Here is an 18,584-nt window from a genome sequence, read left to right as displayed (position 1 = left end):
AGCAAAAACTATAACCTGAATGATAGAGGTGAAAAGCTGGAAGGGGAGAAATTAACAGCTTCTCAGTGCCTATTTTGCCAGTTATCAGGAAGCAAGCAACAGACGTGTGGTTTTTCCCCCATTCTCTTTGAGCACTGAATTAGCATTGAATGTATATCTACCATATTCCACAGTCAGCTATTTTACATACAGGAAAATATGTCATAAGCCACTGCAAATCATCACTGCCCCTTGAAATCTGACACTCATAACAGTAATCCTCTGTACATTTACCTTTGAATGATATTTACCTTTGGGACAACGTACCGGTCTTGCTGTAGTGTGTGGAAGATTTTCTATTGACTTTGCTAGAGCCAGGAATTCACTTGACATACTAGAAGCTGGTTACCATCACAAGTTGCACAGAAGGAAAAGCATAATGTACGATATTCACAACACGCTGCCTTCAACATAAGGTGCTTCCTATCTCTGTCTCACATCGGCTTTACTCTGATTTTTTGTTCTGTTCATCCCAATTGCAAGGAGAGCACCCTTAGCAGGATATTGGTTCTTCTAAAGCTCAGAAATCCACATGGACGGGCAGAGCTATAATTAGCGTGGAATCACAATCCCTAAACAGGCATGAAAAGGCCTTTAAGCTGTCTTTATTCTACCTGGAAATGTTAGAGTAGGATTTGAAATGCTCTAATGAGGAAAAATAATCAAGTTGTTCCTCATACAAATAGGCTCCTCTGGAAAAACTTCACAGGTAACGGGTTCTTAAGGCATCAGTCAGATAAATGCTGAGCATTACGTGCATGTGTGTAACAGCAGAAACGTACCTGGGAATGTGTAGAAATTATACCAAAGCATCAACAGTATAAGATTTGCATTCTGTTAAGATGCTGAAATAAAATTATTGGCCAAGAATTACTTTGATACCTTTGAGTTTTTCCTCTCTGAGCATTTGTTATTTTGGTCACTTAAAAATCACGTCTGCTGTAGTATTATGGTTTGTTAATTAACATAATTTCACAGAATCCATCAGTTATCCTGCAAATCTGGGCAAAAGTTATGCAAAACTTTTTCTAGCTTCGTTAGTTACCTTATCTCACACCCTTTTTCATTGCCTTGTAGAAGTACTTAATGCCACACTGAAAAGGGAGATTTGGGTTCTTTTAATAGATCGCAAGGAAATAGTGGAAATTACTATAAAGTGAGTCCAAACCTGACCTCATTACAGTGAAATGAATCGGCCCAGAAAGCAGCCTTTGATGCCTAAGTGGAAATACGTCATATAACAGCTTCTCTAAAAACTTGTCTTATAGGAGGTACCTCAGTGCTTAAAAGATAACAAGAACTGACTTACTTGAGGCTTCACCTGGCAGCCTTTCTCAGCCACCTCTGCAGAGCAGCAGAGCCAGCCTCAGCGGGGCCGATGCTCGGCAGGAGGCTGACCCTTAGCTTCAGCCCCGGTTGCTCTGCCTGCTGCAGGGACCCCCGGGTGTGCTCCTTGTGCTGGGGAGGCTGGTTCCAAGCACCTCCTGAACTTCGTTTGAGCCTGGAATGAGCTAAAGGGAGTGTTTCTCATTTACACCTGGAAGTACAGATACTCATTTCCATCCTCCTCCTTTTCCCTTCCTCCCTGGCCACTTCATTGAGTGTAATCTCCTCCTGGGTGACAGCCAAGCCCGGTGTAGGACAGGGAGAGAGCCTAAATACACGAAAGGAGAACAAGCAATTGCCAAGCAGCTGGGGAGATTTTGTCTCCTTACAGAGCCTGTGTGCACAGCTCCCCGAGGCTCCCCAGCACGCAGCCTTCATTCATTCCTGCCACCCACACCCATCTCTGCTTTGGCTGGCATGCTGCCGTCACACACCTGGTGCTTCTGTCCCCATCCTACACCAACACCCCCTCAGCAAACCAGAGATTTGAGCAGGAATCCCTGCGTACAGCTTGATGCCAAATTTGGCCTGATTCTTCCCAGAAAAACAGGCTCCGTGTCAAACTCAGGGCAGTTTCCCTAAATTGGAGGATGTCTCCCAGATGTAAGATCTATAAAAATGTAAAATACTTATTTGCAAATAGGGTTTAAATCAGCATGGAATCACCCAGCTTGGATGTGCACTGAAATGGGAAAGCCCTGAACCAAACCTAACAGCGTTTTTTTGTAAATTAAAAGAAGAGAACTTGCACATTAGGGATGGCAAATAAAATGAGGTAAGACTCCAAATTGCCTAGGGAATACTGGTTGGAGAACTAATTAGGATTATAAACTGAAAGTATGTAAATTAACCAAATATAATTATCTACTAGTGGCCTTTGGAAATAGGTTACAGGATACTTGTTAGCAAAATTGCTCAAATGCCTGGAAGCCATACAAAGCAAGCCATAAGCGATTTAAACTCCTATTTTTGTTTTATTTCCAATTCTTTTTAAATCAGTTGTTGTATTAAGGACATCTTGGAACATAAACTAATTAGAAAGAAGTCAAAAAACAAAAGGCAGAAACTGTCACAGCAGATGCTGTACCTCCAGCCCAAGGTACTGAAGAGGTATCTTTAATAAAGCCAAGAGGCCTCCGGTTTTATTAAAAGTAAATTCTTTAATGTAACAAAATAGCAAAGATTCGGCTTGGGTTTTCATCCCAGCAGCTTTTCTCTTTATCAGAACCATTTCTATGAGCTTCCAGCCAGAGTTAAATCTGGAAGAGTGGCAGCTTTTTGCACAAGCACAGCTCAGCAGCACAAGGTTTCAGTGAAGATGCGTTCGCTGTTCGAATGCAGAGATGCAGAATTAATGCCACTTTTCTCTGAGCGTCCGGCAGGACACAAAGCAGTACTAGAGTCCAGGGCTTCTATGGGGAAAGCTACCTAAATACCTTTTAATTGTCACTGTTTAAAAGACATTAATCATCCCGCAGCCCTGCTAACATAATGCCCTCCCAAGCTGTGCCTGCCCAAAAGCTCCAGCAGATCCATGCTAATAAATTATGCAGCTATTTCTGGTGCAGGGCTGGCCATAAACCTTCTAATGGCCAGGTTTGCAAGACAGCATGCAATGCCCAGAAGAGTTCTTGTGTTAACTCCTCCTCTCAGTTGGGTCCTAAACCTTCTTCCTGGAATCGTAAAATGCCCAAAACACTGGAAACACCCTCATTTCTGTAACATAAAGAGATGCAATCGCCTACTTTGAAAACTAGCTGGAAAACACAGTAACAAAATGAATTGAAAAGCCACTTGCCTACTCTACTGGATTCAATCTGCTGGTTTTGAATATTTCATCCAAGTTCTGTTACCTAAATGAATATATTAACGTTGTGGATCTAATCACAGTCACAGTGCTCTTTACTGATGAAGTCCAAAATGGGAACCAAGTTCCACGAGTTCAATATGAAAAATTGTGTCATCTTCTGCAACGCAGAATGCTTCTTGGATAAGATTTAATCAAATCAATGAATAATGCAAACAACAGCCTGATAACAATGCTCCAATTAGCGGTTCAATTTACAGAAATACAATGCCAATATTATAAAAGTCAGTGTAGCTCCACTGAAGTCAAAGCCCAAATAAAAATCTGGTGTGATATTCTTACTTTTTTGGTAATTTTAAAAAGATAACTAAACCTCTCCAGTATCTTCTCCCAGCACCTGCATTTACCCACGAAAAGTCAAGCTGAAATAAGCCCCACCAGCTTACCTAGTCCTCCCAGCAGATGATGTTGGCCTTAGGTCATGCATTTCTCACGTCCTACTTCCATCTCTCCCCTTTCTGGGGAAAATGAGTCAGCTACATCGGAAAGGGACCAGAACGAATAATCACTGCCGTTTCTCAGTTGGGCCTGGGCCCAGCTATGACTAGGGATCACTTACATATGCAGGAAATTACATACATAAAGCACACACACAAAAAGCCAAACCTGGCTCTGCTTGTATGTTTTGAATTTGTGTTTAGATCTTAAGGACCAGAAAGTCCATTTCACGTATGATATAATCAGCATATAATATTTCACATTACATTATAATTCTGCTCTTTTGGAGCTAGAAAAATCCCCAAAGGACTGAAAATCTCTTCATTTCCACGGCTTAAAAGATTATATGGCTTGCTGTGAAAGCCAGGTAGGAGAGTCTATTATAAAATGCAACCCTAAAGGACAGCACAGGCCCAGAACAAAGGTTTGAAACCAAACTGCTGACAAATCCTACACTGCAGAAGTGCAAAAGGGCACAATAGCTTGGGTGGCTGGGTCGTGGGCCGCTCATTTGGGCCAGGAGAGCACTCGGTCTGTCCTTTCAGATAAGTTTGCCAGGGAGGAGCTTTACAAGTAATTTCTTTGACAATCCATCCTTTTTATGTTAGGCAACTGCGGGACCATGCAACAGGGAGCCCCATTAACCGAGAATAAGAACTTCTCTGTAAAAGTGAACTTCTGGTGACCCTCTCTCAAAGAAAATACTTTATCATATTGGAGCGTGGGCCTCCCAGGTGTCACAGCGCAGCTCGCACCGGGCGGGATTCCATTGTCCCCATTAGGAGAGCCTGCTTTGATTTCCGATAATCCAGCCTTTGGCTTAGCTGGGCTTTGTTAGCTTAGAATGCCATAAACAAAGACTCCCCAAAAGGCAAATCCAACTATAATTGTTTAATAAAAGCAAACCTAAAGGCTGCAAATTGAAGGGACCCAAGTTTTGTCAAATTTCTGCTTAGCTCCAGTTCAATGTCAGCATCCACCACTTACCAGTCCTCAGGGCTCGAGGTAGCAGCCAAAATAAAAGCAGGAAGGTCACATCCAAATAATTTCCACAAGAAACAAGTCTCAGTTACGCCATAAGATCCAGCAAGCACAGATGCCAAGCGTAACAAAAAGCAAAGCCAGTTTTACAAAGCTATTCCAGAGAAGGCTTCTCTGCTCTACTGCATTTAAGCTCTCATTCAGAGAAACTCCACGGGCTTCTCTCCACAACCCGAACTCAAGGCAGAGGCAAGCACTACATGGTGGTTGGTAATAACCTGATGAGCCTTTTTCAGCATTTCCATTCCAAAGTCATCAAAAGCTATCTAGGAAGGAAAGACGGATCCCTCCTATACAGACAACCGCACGGCTTTCTCCTGTGTCAGCGTTTATCAGCACAACTACAAGTTGTGCTTCACTGAGTCTTGCCAGAAGTCTTTGTAGGCATCTCTCTGTGCCTCTGTTGATGCAGGAAGGAACCCCTGGAGATCAGCTAATGCAATCCCGCACTCAAACACATGATCAAGCACTGCTGAACACAACAAACAAACAAGGAATGCAGACCTAAGGCAAAGGCCAGAAGCACAAAGAAGCAGCCACTAAAAGAGGGTCAAGAGTTTCAGCACAGGCTCTGCTTCTCTTCTCTGCAAGCATCACTGTGACACACACTGCAGCCTCTTACGTCCTAGTCTTGCAAGTCTTGAGACTTGTCTTTAAACACCCAGATCACCACCTTCCAATGCAAACCACGGCAGTGTCTCGGGTTTTGTGGGAGGCTGTGTGAGTGGTTCTTGGGGTGTAGGACCAGGCAGTGCCTGCATGAGCAGGGTGCTGTGGGTCCCGGGGCCCCGGTGGGCAGCCAAGCAGCACAGTCCCTGTCCCCACCAGTGCCCCGAGCACAGCTGGCTCGTGTCAAGGTGGCTGCAGCACCACGCTGCAGCTCTGTGACACAGCCCCAGACCTGAGCAGGCATCAAATCAGAATCAGTTGTGCAAGGCTCACGCTTGATACAGGAGGTTTAGCAGATGTTTTCGTATTTCTGCCCTTAAAAATATCTGCAGTGGAAGTAGAACACATACCACACACCTAGAGGACGGAGGAGGTTACATGCCTTTAGGCATGCTCACAACAGCATCGTTCATTTGAATTATTCAGGCTGCAGAAAAAGTCACATTATTAAGAAAAAGTAATAACCGCCACATAACACATCTGCGCATATTTGTGAGTCACTCATGCCAACTCTTCTCCTTCCCGAGTCCCAGTGCAGTTTCTAAGTCCTTTTTCTAAGCACAAATGGCACTGGTCCCCCAGTGGAAGTTTTGCTTGACTTTATAGGAGAAGGAGCAGACCTCGCTGAAGAAAAGCAGCTTCACTCATCAGCATTAATGGCTTGTATATCAAACATTCACAGACAAACGAGAAAAAAAAACAAAGCTAGAAAACCCTTTCACCATGTTTTACAGTAATGTAGCATCTGTCGTTTTCAAAACTAAGTCAGAATGAATGTGGCAATTTCGGTTGCCTGCATGTGGCTGCTGATGAGTGCAGAGAAATATTTCCAAATTAAATGGATGAACATCCATGTGGCTAAAATAGTACAAATAGGACCAGGCACAGCTGGTACTTTGTCTCCTAGCATGGAGATTAGTGCCATCAGCAGGGGCACATGAGCCCAAAATGCAGTAATTCTGCTAAATAACAAGTGCCTGCCAAAGGGCTTGTATATTCCCAGCTCAGCTTTAAACCTCAAGTTATCACCAACATCTGAGACAAGGTTGCCTTAAAACTGCAGTTCAGAGTTTTGCCCTCTCCACTGCAGGAAGAGGAGACCTGCTTCAGCCCCAGATTCCCCATTCTGCCAGCCTGCAGTAGCAATGGGCCCCAGCACACTACCTCCTGATACTCTCCTCAGTATTTTCAGTTTTCATTTGACCAGCACCTTAAACCCTCTCAGGCCTCTCTCACTTTCCTGGCTGCTCCAGAGCAATTTGTGCCCGATGAGGCTGTACCACGTGGAAGGGTTATCAGGGATTAGAAATCAGCACCCACAGTGAGAGGGAAGATCTCTGTTCCCTCTCTGTGAGGACATTCAAGTCGGTCTCTAGCAGGGGAGCAGTGCCGAAGGACACATTTACGGAAGGCAGCGACTGCCAGCCTCCCACAGGGTCGGCATTCTGGCTTGTGATCCTTCCCCACCTTGGGCTGACTGAGGGCTGTGGCTGACAGGAGCAGTGGTGCTGTGGGAGGTCTCAGGACCATCAGCCAGCGGTCAGATGTTGAGAGGAGCTCCGCCAGGACAGGAGGCGGCCAGCTACAAAAACACTGCCACGGACTGAAGCATCTGCAGCCTTCCCGTGCTGCCAGTGAGTGCCGTGCTCCCGTCGCTGTCTGCTCCTCCCTGCACAACCAAACATCTCCTTCGCACACAGGGCTACAGAAATAAGATTGTTTAAACTGTGACACAAAGGCCTTTACTCACAGAGGCCATATGGAAACACTACAGCTGGTTATTTTACAAGGCCACCACAGGTTCCACCCTTTCACTACTTTCTTAGGGATGAAGAAAGGAGCGAAGAGAAGGGCACTGCTGACACATCAGACCCCAGGAGTATCACCACACGTGCCAGGACACACAGCAAGCTGTTTCATCTCCCTTCTGAGACATTGCTAGTGTCTTTCAAAGCAAACGTTATCCTCTGAGTGGTCCTGAAACACAAATTCTGCAGTAACACCGCGGGTGAGCATATGAAAAGCAGTGGGGAGCCCCTGGGCTGCAGCTGAGCGGCACGTCACAGAGCCAAGGGCCCTCCAGAACGGGTGAATCCACCCAGGGCTGCAGTCCTGCTGGAAGAAAAGGGAAATGGGAAAGAAAAGTGGGTTTGGGGCTTTTGTTGTGTTCATTTTTACATTAACAGCACCTGCTGAACCAGGTATGTGCCCAGCATGAGTAAGCTAAGGAGAAGGGAAGGGCCCCTGAGGAACTCCAGGTCAGAGGCCAAAGCAGACAGAACTTGGCTGAGCAAGGATTGAAACCAGATCCATACGAGTCCTCTCCCTGCAGGACTGCTGTATAGTCCCTCTGCCCCAGACAGCATTAACTTTTGGTGTGAAAGGAGCCTGTCCGCACAGAGTCTGCGCAGGGGCTGCAGGATCCCCCTGGGATGCCTCATTCAGAACACGAACTGGAAATTCAGACTTCAGTTTTCAGATTTCTCAGGCTCTTCACAGGTCATCCTCCCCTCCTCTCCAGCTAGAAAGCCCTTCCTGAATCTTAAAACATTCCGAGTGAAAGCTGGGGACAGCTGTGCCTCCCTCCCCAGCCTAAAGCTTCAGTTTTGCCATTTACGTGAGAAAAACATTTTGTTGAAAAACTCTGTTCACATCAGTACTCATGCTACAGATACACGTAAATACACTTCCACAGATTTCAGCTGCCAATGTCCACTCTCACCCACCACGGGCACAGGGAACCCAACAAGTTTCAGCAGGCAGTTATTAGAAGAGAAGGCGAACCATTCAGCAAGTGAACAGCCAGAAAGGGAGACGGGAAATGCATTCACTTCTGGCTCGTTTGTCTGAAGCAGAGTTACTACAAGCAGTGAGTAGCTTACAGTGAATAATACCCTACTTGAAAACAAAATCAAACTTGTTCTGTGCTACTTCTTGGAAAGGAATACAACCAGATTTGTATAAAGCCTTCTTTTTAAGGATGTTTTATTTTGTTTGAAAGTCACGTGAAATCTTAGAGACTAAAACAAATCCTAAAATACCCTGACAGAATTAGGCTATTTAAAGATAAGCCTGGAAAGCAGAAAGCTGGGAAACCCAGCAAAAATAAGTCTCTGCCAACATCTGAGTGAATAGTTCAGAAGGGGGACAGATGAAAGAGCATTTCTAGTCTTTGTAAATTTGCGTTCTAGGATTTAGTGGGTGAACAGAAATTTAAACCAATACAGAGTATGAAATAGCTAGGAGTCCCTAGGATTTAATTCAAAACCCAGTAAAGGTAGTGGATTTTTGATCAGGCTCATGTAATTGAGGATTCTTCCCAGTATGTTAGAAAGTCCAGTATGTATCCTAAAGGAGCCCAGCAGCACAAGATTCGGCATAGTTACAAGTCAGACCACAATTTGATCTAGAATTTCTTGCTGGTAATTTCAAGATGTAGCTGAAGGAAAGTTTTTCTGCCAGAAGATGAATGATTTATACTCATGAAGTCACCGTCTCAGATATTTTCTATCCTGACAAGTCTCAGCTGGGGCTTTATTTTCTCATTGGCCATCCTTAATTAGCAGACAAGTTTTATTGCTTCATTGTCTTTCTACCCACTCACTTGTGAACAGGCCAAAGTATTGACAGCGAGCAGTGCTCCAAACGCAGACAAAAAGCTCATGGGTAGGGACCCACTGGAGGAATTTCCCAGCCAATGCTGACTACAGGGAGATGGAAAGCTTCCCTGTGAAGATTTTCCATTGGAGAATGTTCTCATAAACAAATGCTCCAAGGGATCCTTGCTCTCACAGCCCAGAATTGGGGTGGGCACCACAATGACTCATGGCAACCACAGCTTCAAGTCAGCTCTTCTTTGAGCCCTAATCGAGTTTCTTCTTTTGTCTAACAGAAATACAAACATTCTTTGCTTAGTAATACTTGGCCATGATGAGCCAAACATCTTCCTGCACTTGCAATGGCAAACATGATTTCAGCTTACCTGAAGAGTAGAAATTTTCCTGGGGGGTGGAGGTGTGCAGGATGAAGAAGGAAGAGGGTTTAAAATACAAGCTACCAGGATTAGATTTGCTGCTACGTGAATAGTGAGAAAATGACCAATACTGCCTAATAGTTGAATCTCAATCTATTTTTTTTCCCCCACTTTTATGGCTCTCTGTCTGCTTCATGCCAGTGTGAGCTGCAAACCATAACTTTAATAGCTTCAACCAAAGAGTTATGATAATATCAGATACTGCGGATGATGAGCAAATAACAGCAAAACTGTAATGAAAAGTATATATTTATGTCCTTGCTATTAAACCCCGAGCTATAAACACTGACAGCCCTAAGAGTAGCAGTTTCTATTGTCATTGATTAATGCCTTGTTTTGAAGAACAAGGAGAAGGTGAAAATGAAAAAGAAACAAAGAGATTGTTTGCTTCTCTCCATCTGAAAAATTGCACTGGCTATTTTAGGTGCAACCTGCATTTCTGGAACATTTTCATATGAGGCAAAATGCCCAGAAGTGGACGTACTCTTAGAGGGCGACCTTCTAGGGGCTCTGAATTGTACCACCGTGCATGTTAACACACCGATTAACCACTGACCATGCCCACTAAGGTACATGCTTCAGGTTTGTTTCTTATGTCCTTTCCATTAGCATAACTCTCCGCTGACAGTGCAGCCATACCCACCATGTATTCACTGCAAAATACAGCTTTTTTAACTCTTCGGTGACTATTGCCTCAAAAACCTTGAGGAGAAAAAGTCAACCCAATACTTTCCAGGCAAAACAAGGCAAAAACATGCAATCAATGAAATACATCATGATAACTACTGATACAAAAATAGCTGATGCTTCTGATGGAATCACAGATGCAGATGACAGCTTAAAACTTAAATCAGAAGATGTTTTCATGTCCCACCTAGCTGCATATTCAGAGGATGACATGTTCCCAGCACAAGCCTTATGCCCACATCTGGTTCTGAATGGAAAAAATAAGGTCACACACTCAACATTTCTGCAACACTACCACCCTCATCCAATCTGATAAGAGAGAAGTTTCACTTCTGCTGTTTCTGCTCTGATGAAACGTTCACACGAACTTATGCTGAGAGAGCACAAAAGATTTGCCCAATTCTTCCCTCCAGCACTGCTCCCCATCTACTGAACTCCTCTCTCTCACCAGACAACCACACCACCTGATAACCACCTAAGCAAATCCAAAATCATATCCTCTTGAGATTCCAGCACAAAAGAGCCTAAAGGTTCTCTTTTTAATCATTTTAGATTAAAAAAGAAACATAGAAAGAAAGAAAAGGAACGATCTAACTAAATATATATAACTTGGCATGCCTGAGACTCACCCAGCAGAGAGGTAAGCCTGTGCCAATTCCTGAGGACAGGCACCATGCTCCTAAAACACAGTGCATGGCATAGCCTCGGTGCTACAAGCAGAATATTACACTGGCAGTTCATCAATTCTGCTGCCAACCCACTGACCCTTCTCCCATTAAAAAGGCATCAGCTGTTCCCTCCATTGACACTTCCCATTCCTCTTCCTCAAGCCTCCAAGCCCGTAACTTCGGGTTAGACCTATCCAGCCCCCATGGCATAACTTGCTGCTTTTTTGCAGGCAGCCACCCTGGGCATTGGTCTGACACTGCAATTCCACAAGTTCTCTCAACACTCGTTCTAACAAGCTCAGGTAAAAATGGGTTTTCTTACACTGGCAAGGGTAGAGAGGAGACCTTTCTGGTCAAAAGCCTAATATTTTTCCTTACCTGAAAGAAAACTTATTTCTCCTCAACATCAGAAATGGTAATCATGCAACACTGGTGTGTATTGCTATTGATGTGCACTGCTCTTACAGAGGGAGCAGAGGCGCCCCATCCTAGGGACCTTCGCTATGGGCCTATGGCTTTGTGCTACTCCTTAAGGGAACTGTTTGGATGTTTTTTTCTTTATCTTTTTTTTTTTTTTTTTTAATAACCCAGATTGTTATTATTATTGCTGCTGTAGTTGCTAAAGAGCTCTAGGGGGAGATGTGGAAATAGTCTATTCCCTTGTGTAATGCCTGAAATCAAACCAGAATATATCAGCCTGACACTATGTGCCTGTTATTGCTTTAAAGCTGGTTATTAAAAACAAACAAAAACAATTGCTGCACCACACCAGATTCCACCTCCTCCAGAATGGAAGGGCAATTTAATCCAGTGGTGAAAGACACACGCAGGATTCAAGCCTCCTGCACAACTTTACAACAACTCAGGCGAGCACAGATGCTCTGCATTTATATCCAAACCTCTTAACTAACTCTAGCAGGCAGCCTCACTAAGGGGTAGGTGACTAGGACAGTGATGTACAGTAACTGCTTGACACATTTGTCCATGATTTGGTGCTGTGCTCCCTTCAGAAGAACTGGGCAGATCCAGTGGTTACCTCTGGAAGGAAGGGAAGATCTGTGCTTGCTTTGGGAGCAACTGAAGGAATTACCAGGGGGCAGCAGGACAGGCTGCGGGAGGTCCCTCTCTTGAGCAACTTGCTGTTGGGGTCATATTGCAAGAGGTCAACACGTGCCTACCTCCAAAACTCTGGCACCTCAGGATCTCCAGGACTTTGCTGGTGATTTTAGAGGAGCTACACGGATAAACACAACCACCTCGCTGGGCCCTGCTGCACCGTGCTCCATCTCCTCCTGAAAGGGAGGAAATAGCAGAAGAAGGCAGGGGAGGAGGGAGGTTCTGAGGAAAAGGGGGTTTAAAAAGCTGGAAATTAAACAGTTTCCTTGCTTACACAAAGAAATCAAGCATGCAGTCATTTTTAAATACTTTGAGCACACCAGCAGCTCCCCAGGCATGTGACATGGTTAGGCTGGCAATAAATGGAGTGAACAAGAGAGCGGGTATATAAAAATAATCAAGTGAAGTACTAAGGATAATAGCAGGCAAACACAAATCTCTGCAAACTTTAAAGAGATTGCTTCTCTTGAAGCACATATAAAGAACACAAAGCTAATCAGCCATTTAATGGACAATCCTATAAATTAAGGGACTACGGAAAGCTGGTGTCTGGAGATAAATGGATTTTCTTTTCTTTAAGTGTTTGTAAATTTAGGAAAGATGCAGCTGGCCTTTGTTTTCTTGAAAATAAATCATTTGGAGAGATATTACTCTTCTACCAGCAATGAAATGGAGAAGAAAAACACAAGCAAACAAAACCTATACGTGACACACTAGCTGCAGTTTAGGAGGGTTTGGACAAGGGCCTGGACTTTTCAAGCAGTTTCTTTCAGACCGACTTTAATATGTTTTGCCTGCTAGAACACTGTGTTGACAGGCTCATCACACTGATGCTACTATATGCTGCAAACCTGTTTTTATTTATATTTCATGTGCATTATAAATCTTTCAGCTGAATAGTGTATACGCTTGCACCACGACTACAGAATTCCCACTCTGCACTACCCCTAACTGCATTCCTAACAGCAACGCTGCCCTAATGGTAGTTTTGACAGAGACTTCTTTCTTCTGTTCTTCTTTTGGAGGTCTTGATTGCCAGTATTAAAACAGAAAAATACATAGCTTGCCACGTCCTCTTTTTCCATTTTGTGATTATAATTTGTGTTGAAGAAAATTTTACAAATAAATTTTAAGTATGGAAAGCTGAAGGCCAGGCAGCCTCCCAGAGATACTACAATTGTTGGACACTCCCAAAGCCATGTTATTGCTTAAGTGACAGCTGAAGAATTAACACAAAACAACTTCAGGAAATGTGCATACAAATTCTTCGCCCCAAATAGCTGCACGAGGATAATTTCAGAGCTTTGAAATGTGTTTTCAGACCAGAGTACAACTCTCCTCTAGCACCACAACAGCCGAACCAGTGTTGTATAATGGGCTGTCAACATCTGGAAACACGTGGCTGAAAGCACCATGCAGAAGATGATGTTCAAACCCAAAATCTGATGGTGTCTCATGTGCTGATGGTGTATTCATGTGCTGTTTAAAGAACGGCAAGCTCTCTACCCACCACAAAGAGGCTTTGCCCACCTTCCCTCTCCCAGGAGCAGATGAACACAGAACACCCCACAGAGCACTGATGCAGCTCCTGTGAGCAAAAGGAGCTTGATCCACAATTTGGCCTTTTAAAAGAAAAATGTGAATTGATGCTCTTTGGACCTTATACAAACACCACTGTTTGCGTGAAGGCACTCGAAGTTGTTCTGTACTTTCACCTGCAATTTTCTGAAGATTTCCCTTTTTCTCCCCGTGGCTTGGAAGGAGCGGTGTCCAGCTAATGAGAAGTTGGAGGAGCTGCATTAATCTCTGTGAGTCACTATCTCAGCTGCAACTACTGTTCAATATTCTTAACTGCCAGGACCACAAATATAGGTTTTCTCCACAATAAATGCTTTTATAATACCAGCAAGGCAGCTCTAGGGAGAACTGTTATCATGAAATAATTATGCCCTTTTGGGGTATGAGCACATGGCTGTGCTTTATGGCTTCAGAGCAACACCCCACATGAATTACAGCCACATGGCTCCTGTTGTGCTTTTCTCTTAAAGACAGGAGGTTTCCTGTCCTCCCCCTCCCATATTTTTAGAAGGTGGTTCAGGCACCTCAGCTAAAAATATGCTCGCAAGAATCGTACGAGAACGAACAGCTGTGACTTTCTTACTTTACAGCCATCTGCATTCATGTATTTTTAATGAATCGCTTTGGCTATTCAGTCACACAAAAGTTCCCTTGGATGTGGTATTTGTAGATTACCTCATTATCAGACAACCCGTTCGCTGCTGAGAGGATAACTAACGCGGCAGGATCCTTACTACAGCTCGCGTGCGCTGCTTTTCGCAGGTGAAGAGAAGTATCAGGACTTTGCTGGGGAAAGAGGGATGAAGGGACAAACCTTTCACAGCTACACCATCCCTTCCAACAGCTTGGTTTCACAGAGGCAAGTAACTCAATCTCCCCTGAGACTACCAAAATAGACCCATCGACATTCTCAGCTGTATGCGAGGAAAGCAGAATTGCAGGGCTTCCTCACCCACACTTGTTTTTACTCCTTAATCATCTCTAGCTCACATACACACACACAATGATGCCAGATGTGTCTTGTTGTGCGTGCATGTGTCAGTTAGTGCCCCATCTATAGCTCATCATAAAGCAAGGCTAGATATCATAGCACTTAAAGGCCCACAGAAGGGTCTATTTGAAGTATTAGAAAAGGCAAACAGAAAAGCAAGATATTAGAACAGACTCACAGGAATACAAAAGAGCTGCATGTCTGCAATGGCGAGGTGAAGAGGTCTGGGCTAGGCAGGATCAGATTTAGGGACTGAAGCTACCTCTAACCTGGTGCTCGCAGCTGGCAGCTCCAACCCCTCGCTGCCTGGAACATGGCAAACACATCAGTCTGATACATCAAAACTTTATCTTTACTAGTGCAATAACAGCCATGGGTTTATGAACCACTGGATAAAACCACCAACAGACAAATTAGATCACTTTGGCTGTGGCTGCTGGAATGTAATAGATGGCTCTTCAGCCGGGGCAACCGAGCACAGGCTGCAGTGATTAATGGGAAAAGCCTGATGGTGTAAAAACTGTTTAACAGAAGAGAGCAATATGGCATGCAAACCAAACCAAACCAACCATAAATAACGTAGGCACCCTTACAAAGATTTATGAATATTTATTTCACATATAAATCTCATTGCAGTAATATCAGAAAGGGAATATGCATTTCTTTGGCCTATTTGTACAGAACTGAATGGAAACATCACTTCAGAAAAGTTCCACATCCCCCCCTTTTCCTCTCAAGATGCAATATAGCAGCGTCTTGGCTAAATGTTTCCCAAAAACTTTGGCAGTAAAATTATGTTCATTGGCACTGCTATGTAAATATTTATTTATTTCTATATTTATTTACCGTATAATTATGATTAATACAGTAGTAGAGCACGAACAACACAGAGCTGGGTCTTGCTCACAGCTGCTGAGGGAGGTGTCCTGTAGAGAGCCCCAGCATCCAGCGCCATGCCTGCAGCGCAGGTTGGAGTGTGTTCATGGAAAACTTTATGTGTGCTAAGCCCTAAGCAGCACGGGGACTCTCGCCGTCAGAAGAGCAGTTTATTATCTACTCCTAAGAGATGAATACTGAACTTTTTTGCATTCCAGCAGGCCCGATTTTATAAGCAGTCTTTGATCAGGCAAGAAATTGCTATTTCTCCATTGCTCAGGCTTCGTTCTAGGGCAGAACGTGCTGTGGGATGCCTCTCCCTAACATGACAATACCTGCTGTTTTCTGTTCCAGTCTAGTAACCAAATAGCACAGCTAAATAGGGAAGCACTGGGCCAAACCTTCTTGTTAATGCTCCGGTGATTAAATCAAAGGCTGTGAAAATTTGTCTAGCAGTTAAACACAATTGAATTTATCTTTCCAGCCGTATGTACCCGTGCCAAGCACCACATATTCCTTAATTTGAACTTCAATTGCGAAGTCTTTGGAATCTCACCATGCACGAATCCATCCACGAGCTGAAGACCAGAAAGCACGTAATGGCTTTTCCCTGGGCTTGGAGGTGAAAGTCGGGCCAGCTTCAAAACGAATCATCAAGAAAGGGAACGAGTGCATCAAACCTTATGCCACCACATTGCTCGTGACAGGGAGAGTCCCCACCTCTGGCAGAAGTGGTGGGGAACAGGGATGTGGCACATCACAGGACATGAAGCACAACCCTGTCCTGGTTGGGGCTGCTCACCGAGGGCACATCCTTGTCACCCCATTACACAGAAGTGCTGGGGCCTGCAGCCAACGCACATTCCTGGGCTGCTACAGAGCACGGGGGGCTGCAGCTGAAACCACAAAGCAGCACTAAGACCACACTTGGCCAGTTGCACAAGAGGAGTTTGGAAGGTAGATTTTTATGTAGTGATTTTGAATGTTTTCCTCTGTTGATCCACAGTGGGCAGGCTCTGTATGAGTTCACCAGACAACGCCTTCAGCCAGCGCTGTCCCCATGCTTCCATATATTTGTAAGAGCTCCCAGCTGTCTCCGAAGGCAGGATGGGCCTAAGCCTCATTTGAAGTCTGAAGGCTTGGTTCATAAGCACAAAGCCACATAAGAAAAAAGCCTCAGGATTTTTGCCCTTTTTATTGCTCCAAATGCCAAGAAAAGATTAAAATTAATATCAACCCGAATAAAGTAGGATAAGAAATAAAAGAAACATTTACTGCCTTAGATACGGGTCTATGCCCCTGACATTTCCATATCAGGGCAGTATTCTCCCTGCTTTAGCAGCAGGCAAGCATAAAACATGCTCTTATTGCAAACACCATGAATTTTTCTGTCCTTTTAAACTTAGCTGTGGAAGGTTGCATACTATAAAAAAAGAGAGAGAGAATGGAAGACTTTCATACTACATAAAGCAATTACCACAGCTGTCAGCAAGAACACGATTTACTACATGGAAAGGGTAAAGAGAAAGGAATGTGCCAAGCAGTTCAGAGGAAAAAAAAAGGAAAAAAGTACAAAAATATACAAGGTTACAAGATACTTTTCCAACCCCAGGTTTGGTAGAGGCCACACAGATGTAGAGCAGCCTCCAGAGCCCCAGTTACCCCATGGGCATTTATCTGTACAGGATTTTGATCCCATCAAAGCCAGAGCAGCTACCTGTGGGTGTGTGGCTCTTTGGAAGCTGCTTCTCTGATGGAAAACGTATGGCTACAGAAAAAGATTGCTGTGCAGTTCGGAGGTTACCCCAAATAGTCATCTGCAAAACTGGAAGATGTGATTTGGCCAAGAGACTTCTCAGCAAATTTTGCCAACCCTACAGACTTGTGGGAGATGAACCACACGCGTCACCCAGCGTTGCTGCCACCCCTGGAAGCGTTTACAAGACGGTCAAGGTAAAGCAGACCATTTTCTTCAAAATGGCAAGAGATCGAAAGATTAGAATTTTTGTAAAAGAATACAGCAAAAACATTGCAGTTTTGACATGAAGCAACAGCCAGTCAGCGTTACCAACTTGGAGAAGGCAGTGCAAACTAAAGAATAAGTACAGAGGCCTTTGGCAAATTCCCAAGGAAAGCAAATCTCAGTCTCAGGCAAACAAACTCCTCACTGGAGCAAAAAAGGGGATAGCTCGGGATTTATTCCATGGAGCGTGTGCTCGTGTTGTTCGTGTTTATGTTTTGTTTTCTACAAATCCTCATTGAGCCACAGCAGGAAGATACAGCAGTGATAAAGGCTGCAACAAGTCGTAACACTGAACTGTTAATTATTGCTGTGACTGCTGGTGCCCATAATTTTGGATTCTCAGCTAATTCAGATGAGGGTCCCCTGTAGACAGATTGCCATGCTTAGCACAAAACAAACCTGGTGCCTGCATAGCCAGTAGGAAAAGCAAGCTTCTGAAGTGCAGTCAAACACAGGAGTTAAGCTCAAATCGCTTTTGAATTGCTAAACCATTGCTATGAGAGATTGCACATAAATATTAACACCACTACTAAGCACTTGTATTTCATATTCCTGCTTGAAGCAAGTTTTTATTGCTGAGTTGTAATTGCCTGAAATTAACACCTTTTCCCGAAAACGCTGACAGATCATTCATTGTAACAGTGCTACCAGGCACAAAACACAGCTACGACACTAATACCAGTCTATTTAAACGGGAAAGCAGAGGAAAAGAGAGCTCTGGGTGTTAATATCAGCCAGCAAGCCCTAGAGCAGCCCGTCCCCTTTACGGCCCTATGAACCTCTCCAGGGGGATCAGCTCAACTGCCAAAGGGGGGCAAGGAGCCCACCAGCTGCCACCACCTGAAAAATTATCTGCCATGGCTTGGCATCGCTGCTTGGTGCCTGCTCCTGACCCGAGACACCAGTGCTGCTGCGGGGGGATGGCAGGTCAGTAAAAGGCCAGAATTCAACTGGATGCCGCAGATCAATCAGACAAGCTGCCAAGGAGCATCTCACTTTGACTGCTTTCATTTTCCAGGAAAGGCGATGACACGAGCTGACACGATCGCCCTGACCTGGCACCAGCTGGTTGTTTTGTAGGTGCTCATTTCTTTCCCCTTGATTTGTTACAAAAAAAAGCAGCCAACGTGAGGCATCTCCCACCCCAAAACAAATGGATGGATGAAGGCGAG

The sequence above is a fragment of the Netta rufina genome, assembly GCF_964035555.1.
Source record: "Netta rufina genome assembly, chromosome: 10".
NCBI lineage: Eukaryota > Metazoa > Chordata > Aves > Anseriformes > Anatidae > Netta > Netta rufina.
Note: the sequence above shows the minus strand (reverse complement) of the source record.